The sequence below is a fragment of the Anthonomus grandis genome, chromosome 10 (assembly GCF_022605725.1).
Source record: "Anthonomus grandis grandis chromosome 10, icAntGran1.3, whole genome shotgun sequence".
Taxonomy (NCBI): Eukaryota; Metazoa; Arthropoda; class Insecta; order Coleoptera; family Curculionidae; genus Anthonomus; species Anthonomus grandis.
The window spans coordinates 25289189-25298104 of record NC_065555.1 but is presented as its reverse complement, the minus strand read 5'-3'; positions in this window follow the sequence as shown (position 1 = coordinate 25298104).

Below are 8916 nucleotides of genomic sequence, written 5' to 3'. Positions count from 1 at the left end.
TTCCAACCTCTAATTTTCCATATAGAAATGCTCTTCAACCGACCCCATTACCTCAAAATATTTTCAGATCTAATGTACCACAAGGTATTGGATCAATTCCCCAAAATTTGAATCGTTCAAATTTTCCTCAGGGCCCTGTTCATCTAGGCAATAACTTCCAAAATAGATCTCGTACTGACTCTATTTCACAGCCCCACCTTTTTAGAAATAGTAATAGCTCTACTTTTAGACAACCCTTTCTACCCCCAAGTAGACCAAATAATTTTAATCCCCGAGCAAGTTCTATTATTCGAAGAAATCAACCTGAGCCTATGGATACAAGTTCTGGCAACACTATTATCCATAATAATTTGGAATCCGCCTACCCCGAATATTCAGAAAATAATTACTACGATCCTGATAATTATTCCAATGACCCCTATATTAATTTAAATTACAATTATTCTGATTATCACAGTGAAATTTTGTCGCCACATGCACAATTAACTGGTGCATTCCCAGAAACTCGATACGATGAACCTCATGATAGTTCATCACACGATCAAAGTCATCTACCTCATAGTTCCGATGAACCCTACAATACATCTGAACAGCAAAATTTTCACGAAATCACAAACCACGAACCGGTAACATAATATACCTTAATAATATCAGATCAGATTTACCGTACGTTTACATCCCAGAAATACAAGCTTATTTTTTAATCGACACTGGAAACTCGAGAAGTTTGATGAGTCCGCAACTAGCATACAAATGTTTCAAGAATCACATTTCAAATGAGATATTTAATATACAGACGGCACACGCTAATTCCTTTCACGATGAAGTTGCTAACATCCCTATTTTTAAAATATTTAACACCCGTGGCTCACACAAATTTTATTTATTTAGCTTCTCTCAAAAATATGATGGATTGATTGGTACTGATCTATTAAAACAACTAAACGCTAAAATTGACCTAAAAAATAGTAAACTTTCTACACAAAACTCTGACATTCCAATAATTTTCGAAAACTCAAAAAAAATAACCAATAATAATTCCGACAATTTTTTTCAAAACTTTTCTATAATCATTTCACCAAGATCGCAAGAAGTTATTAAACTACCTGTGACTATTGAATCAGGTTTAGGAATTTTTGATCACATAAATTTCGAAAATGGAGTAGAAATTCCAAAAGCATTAGTAAACATTTCTAACTTTTACGCTTATACTATGGTCACTAATTCTAACGAAACCCCCGTCGAAATCAACATAAATAAATCATTTAACGTTGAACCAATAAATTCTTTAGACGTAAATTTTTGTCAAAAAATGGAAAGTGAACAAAATCTTACTATCGAACATGACAATTTATTGAAAGAAAATCTGAAAAATTTACGCTTACAACACTGTAATAAAGAAGAAAAAGAAAATCTCAGAAAATTATGCTTTAATTTTAGAGACATCTTTTATTGTGACATAATCCAAGAAACCAAATACCTAGAACAGACTTTTATAAAACTAAAAGAATCAATTCATAAATTCTTTGACAATAACTCCTTTTTAAACTCCTATAATCTAGTCAATTCGTTAAGTGCTAAAGTAAACTTACAAATTGAACAACTAAATCCCTTATTTAACAACCGAAACAAACGTGGACTTATTAACGGTTTAGGTTCCATTATAAAAACCATAACTGGTAATCTCGCACAAGAAGATGCTGAAAAATATGACAAAGCTATTTTGGAAATCTCTAATAACCAAAATTCGCAAAAAACGTTTATAAAAGAGCAAATAACCATATCTAAAAAATCTGTCGAACATTTCGAAAGCATAAGCAAAAATTTGTCACATAATCAACGTATTTTAGAAAATCGTGTAAAAAAACTAGAATTGGTGGTTAAACAAATGAATTTGAATAATACAAATACATACTCTTTCTTTTTAAGTGAAATACTTGTCTCTCAAGTGATAAATGCGTATCAAAATATATACGATATCTTGGATAACATCGAAATAGCGATTACATTCTCGAAATTAAATATATTTCACAGCTCTATAATCGACCCAAAAGAACTTCTAAATGAAATAAAATTAATTGGCCCTAACTTAAGTAAAACTAAGTTACCATTTGCAGCAACTTTAGAGAACATTTTACTATTCGAAAAAATTGTCGAAATTAAGGGTTATACAAAGGAAAACAAAATATTCTTTATAATAGAGGTACCTATAGTTGAACTTGAAAATTATGTACTATATCACCTCTACCCTTTGCCCGTACCCTTAAATTCCATTTACCAAATAATTATCCCTCAAAGTCAATACCTTATCCTAAATGAACACTCATATGTACTGTTCAATGCCAAATGTCAAGAGGTAGCTACAGAAACCTACCTCTGCAAAGAAAACAGCCCTCTGAGCGTATCCGAGGATCCGCCATGTGAAGTACAAATGATGTTGTATTTAAAACATCCCTCAAATTGTCGAGCCATTCAAACCGAGGTCAAGTCTTTGAAAATCCAGAAGCTCGAATAAGAAAAATGGATAATTGTTTCACCCCAAAAAACCGTAGCTGTCCAACAATGTGGCCATAATAAAGAAAATATCCCAATCCAAGGCACCCTTGTCCTTGAGTTAAACCCTAGCTGCACCATACAAGTTCAGGACTTCCAGATTAGAAGTTTCCACGATACAAACACTCATTTTCACAACATTGAATTACCCAAGCTGACCTTAGACTTAAATGTTCGCCCTAATGCTATTGATTTACAGCCCTTTGAACTCAATAGCTTAAACTTCGATGAACTTAAGAACATTCAAACCATGATGGACATCCAAGCCAAGAAAATGGAAGAAACCAGCCAAGGACCTGTCCATATAACAAATGTTAGCGTATGGACCATCATCCTGTATATCCTGATGACCACTGTAGCCGCCTTCCTGTTGCTAAGAAAGACAAGAAAATTAATCCAGACCAAAAGAAAACATCCCAACCAAACCACCACCACGACCAGTGACGACGAAGAAACCCTACAGAATCCGAGCCATATTGTCATATAATTCACCCCTGGGCTCATTTCTTAGGAGGGAGGAGTTACAGGTACCAACCCGCCACCTTATGCCGACCCTGCATACTTTATTTAGAAATAGCTTAGTTTGTACTGTCATCATTTTTAGAACATATAAATATAATGTAATAGACAAGAGCAATAACAATTAATATAGTAATCGATGTAGTCATTATCTATCAATCAAGTTAGTTGTAAGTTAAGTTAGTCCCTGTTCTCAATAAATTTGTTTTTTAAAAAAGCAAATGCCGGTTGTTGTCCTTTAACTCGCAGCAAACAACGGAATTCAAGGTCAATTTTGCTTTAACACGGGCGGTATAGGAAGTGGTCTGACCACCGTCTATAGATTACAACAAGTCAGACCACTTCCTATACCGCCCGTGTTAAAGCAAAATTGACCTTGAATCCCGCTGTTTGCTGCGTACGAGCGTTTACCAGGGTTTATCGTAAATATCGATGAAAGCAAATTCTGAGGCGCGCTGATTATTTTTATACGAGGAGTATTCATAAGAAGTATTTTAAGTCATAAAATAAGAACTTTTTTTATAGGACTGGAATAGAATGTGTTTATATGACAGTGTTTCTTAATTATTAACGTTTTTACACATTTTTTATATTAGCCTCACTTCTTTGTCTTTATGTAGCAATGTTTGTATGTATGTATATAACAAATCTAAGAATTCTATTTAAACTATAACTTCTACTTGTCAGATTGTTTTCAAATTTTGTAGGTGCCTGGCTTTCGATAACAAGGACAGTTTTTAAAATGTTTTTGAGTTTCCCTTTTCTAAAATTGGTGTATCTAGAAGTTTTGATCAGTTCAATGAATTTGAACTTTTAAATAAATTGGAAGCGTTTAATATGGCGGATTTAAAATGGCTGCCTTTTAAGTCAAATATAATATATAAAAAGTGAATTTGAAAAAAACCTTACTTGTTGAATTGTTTAAATTTGCTACATTTTTAGGAGTCTTATCAAAAAATACAAGTTTTTACTTAATATTTGTGGAAATTTTAGAGATGAATATTCAAAAAATAAATCTAAAGTTAAAATAAATAAACAAATAAAAAACACATTTAAACGCACTAAAAAATATAAAATAATTTAAATACGGTATGGGTTATTTTAATTTTTGAATTGGGTCGTTTTAAAAATACAAAAGCGCAAAAGAATAACAAACAATTATCAGTATAAGCGCTAAATAAGTAGTTTTGTAAATTATATACTTTGTATTCATTTGTGGATATAGTAAATATATATAAAATATGTTAAAATATCAAAATTTACCGGGTCTTAAACGCCGACATTGGTGGCCGACAAAAAGAAGTGGGGTGTGTTGGTTTGGGATAATAGGTTGTAAAATCGGCTAAAACTATTCCAGTAACATTACGGGGAGAAAATAAATAATAAACTATTTTTTAAGACACAAAATACAGAACAAAATATTTAACATATAGGGATGAAATACATACTACTTTATTATTGGGTAATAATATTTATACAAGTAGTATGTAACTAAATTATTGTCTAAAACGCTACAAGCAAAAACTCTCTCGCGAAACGGATGCACACAAGTTAACGTACTTGCGAAAACTAAACCTGGGCTCTACCCAGCCGATGCATGGCGAGGTGAGGAACGGGGGGTGGGGCAATCGATTTCAGGGCCGCTCGAGTGGTCTGACTTGTTGTAATCTATAGACGGTGGTATTACTATTGTATAAGTCGATTAAATTATCTTGGTTTCTGTGATTCGGTTGCGCAAAAATACGACTGCGTTATGGAATTATGAATGCGTTGGTAGTTTTCGGTGCGTTAACATCGTATAGGCTGAGATTCCAGGGCCCCCAGACATTACTTATTTTCTCCTGCTCGAAATTTTCAGAATATGTACAAAAAAATATGTCTAAGGACACATGCATAATCGCTAGCTAGGCCCTTTTACAGGTAGCAGGTAAGAAAGAAACGTAAAAATATGACTTTCCTTACTTAAATTCTTCTTGCGCGTTTTTGGATTTGTTTTACAAAATAGTGTAAAAAATCATTATCAAATATTGCCAGATACTTCCTGTCGGCGGTAACTGCCGCCAGACGCTTTAAAGTTGAACTAAAAATATTTGCATCTTACTTATTTTCTTACATTTAATTTTTATACATGACATTTTAATTCTACGTGACTATTTTAATAACTGTTGTATGCAGCCGGACCAACCCCATACCCCCAGACACCATTAACGTAATGTGTGTGTGTAAGCGCGACAGCATTATCCATGCGCTTAAGTGCGAGCGAGATAGTTAGTCGGCTATATGAGATGGCGTCATGAAATTAAAAATACGTCAAACTGTCAAGTTAGTTTACTTTGCCAAGCGAGAGGACGCTAGCAGATTTGTCAGAAAAATTTCCTTCAGTTTGAACGCAACCACCACTTCTCTATATTTTTGTGTTTTGTGCTTTCGACACAGTTTTGTTTGTTATATTAAATGCTCATTTTTGTGGACTGACAACGTGCAGTGACATATATAAATCAGCTAAGCATACTTAATAGAGTACCATAACAAATGCGATACGTAAAACTTTAGAATACCAAGTCGTGAATATAAGTTCATTAAGAAGTAGTAAACAACTCTGTAAAAACTTTAATTAAATTATTACGTGAGCAAACAAATAGATCACAGAATGGCGTTATTTTGTTTGAATTGTCTGACATTACGTATAAGGGTGAACTTAACATTACATTTGTCCTGGCCCCTGGGCAATAAAATAAGTTTGTGTTTCTTGAATTGAGACGCGGCACAGAAAAATGTAGATTCTCTAGTAGCTCAGGACAATCAACTTTCCCATGCAATATCTTATGCACCAACAAGACCGACGATCTATTTATTCTAATTTCAAGAGGTTCCACGGACAAGCGAGTTAGGAGAGTTTCGTAAGAGATTCCCTGAGGAGGATAAAATCCGTCAGCCTTAAAGAAAAGATACTTTAAAAATTTTCTCTGTATTTTTTCGATAGAATATTTATGTACCTGGTAGTAAGGGTTCCACACTATAGAAGCATATTCCAATTTAGAACGTAAAAGAGCAAAATATAAGTTTTTTAAGGCTTCTATGTTACTGAAACCCCGACAGTTTCGCACAATAAATCCAAAGACTCTACTAGCACTGTTTGATATATTATCTATCTGGTTCACAAAGGTAAGCTTATTATCACCACACCCAAATCACTGATTGATGAACATCTAGTAAGTTTTGTGGAAAGGGTGTAATCGAATTCGATTACATTTTTCCTTCATGAAAAGGACACCACCTTACACTTAGACACATTTAGATTTAACCTGTTTTCATCACACCACAGACTTACACACCTCAAATCGTTCTGCAAAGACATGCAATCAGTAGTATTGGTTTCAGAAGAATAGATTTTTAGATCATCAGCAAATAAGAGCTTTTGTTGATCTAGTTTATCACTTAAGTCATTGATAAATAAGAGAAAAAATAATGGACCTAAATTTGACCCTTGGGGAACCCCCGATGACGCAGTATATTTATAGGAACAGAAACCCCGTTGACAGACATATTGCTTTCTATTCAAGAGATAGCTCTTAAAAAGGATCAAGGAATCCGATAGAAAACCAAAACTATGAAGTTTATTTAAGAGTATATTATGATCCAAGCGATCAAAAGCCTTTGAAAAATCTAGATAAAAAATCATCAACTTGGCTCTGGCTATCCAAGGCATTCGCAATAAATTGAGTGACAATTGTTAAGTTTGTAACAGTGGACCTTCCCGGTAAAAAGCCATGCTGATGTAGAGACAATTTATTAGAGACAAAAAACTGGATTCGTGAATAAAGTATTTTCTCAAAGACCTTTGAAAAGTTACACAAGATAGAAATTGGTCTATAGTTTTCGATATGCTCACGATCACCACCCTTAAAGACAGGACACACTCGTGCTTCTTTCCATGTCATAGGATATTCTTTTTTGTTTAAACAGAGATTAAATAAAATTTCCAACGAGCGTACCATAGCATATCGACAATCTTTAATTTAAAATGCTGGGATGCCGTCCGGGCCAGCCGTAAATTTATTTTTTAGCGGAGCGATAGCAGCGAGGATCTCGTGTTGGGTTACCGGGGTGATGCGAATAACATCCCTGGAAGCAAAACTTAAAAATCTAGAAGGGGAATATCAACAAGTAAAAGACAACATGGATTCCCAAGAACAGTCTCTGCGCAGTCTCAACATACGTATTTTTGGTGTTAAGGCTCAAGAAAGCGAAGATGTACGTGCTACAGTTCAAGACCTCTTTACTAAAAAATTAAAATGTAATATTCAGAATTCCGACATCAAAAAATGCTATCGCGTACCATCTAAAAACCTTAACGATAGACAACCGGCGATCTTAGTTCAGTTCACAAATGACGCTGCGCGTGTGTCCATTTTCAAATCGCGTAAATATTTACATAAAAGTGGTATCCAAATTAAGGAAGACCTTACAAGGCTCCGTTTAGCCTTGTTAAATAATGCAGTAAATCAATTCGGGAAAACAAATGTATGGACCCTTAATGGGAACATATATGTGAAGTGTGGTGGTTCTGTGCACAGAATTGGCAACGAAATAGAATTATCCGGATTAAAAAATAGTGAATAAAGCGATTGTGTTTAACACCGAATTGTAAGTACTTTTTGATATGTTTTCTTTTATTGTCATTTGCACACTATATTTCTGAAGAAAAAAAAAATAAATGAATAAACAAGAACATAATTTTTGTAATTAGGATTAGGTAAGGGTAGGAAAAGTTAGATTTTTTCTGCTGTTTTTCAATATGTTAAATACATATTTAAAATATTCTGTGGGGTTGTTTGGTGTTGTTATAATTTCGTTTTTAATATTTGGGTTGGTTTACTAGGATAATTTTCTTTCTTTTAAACTGTTGTTAAAAGGTATTGCCATTTTAAGGGGTATGAATTTATATATCTGGAGTGGTTGTATATATGCGTACCGGTGCTTTGCTGTGTTATTGTTTTGAAGATGCAGGGTTTTATTTTAATTGGTTATGGCAGGATTGGTGCTGCAGTTGTGGTCGGGGGAGCTTGGGGAGGGGTACGGGGGGCTAAAACTAAAATTAATTGTATAGATTATGGCTAATAATCTCAGTAGTGTGCGTGTATCGGATAATCAAAATATCATGCAGGATTTGGTAGGTAATTTTATGGGAAACCTATCGGTGGGTCACTTAAATATCAGGTCAATGAATACAGGATTTGACGAATTTTCTTGGTATATGTCGCAGTATCCTTTTGATTTTTTTGCCCTTACGGAAACCTGGTTAGATAAAAACTGTGAAACCCAATGTTTCAATTTGCCAGGATATAAGTTAATAAGACAAGACAGAGAGGGCCGTGGTGGAGGAATTGCACTATATATAAAAAATTCTGTAACATTTAACAACTTAAATTTGGCTTTTAGTAATTTGGAAGTATTGGGCATATCATTCTCAATTAAAAAACGATCTTTCGCCCTTATTACGATATATCGTGCACCTGCCAATAGCATACCAGCTTTTTTAGATAACTTGGAGGATCTTTTTAGGTTAACTTTAAGTTTCGATTACGTAATTATAACAGGCGACTTCAATATTGATTTTTTAAAACAAAATACATATTCAAATAGATTAAAATTTATTTTAGAATATTTCAATGTTTCACAGCGTATTACAGAACCAACAAGAATTAACATGAACACTGGTGATGGTACCCTTATTGATTATATAATTTGCAGTAATGATTTGGTGTCATTAAACTCAGAGTTGCTTGCCATAGCAGAAACAATCACGGATCATAATCTGATTTATTCAATATTTCAATATGA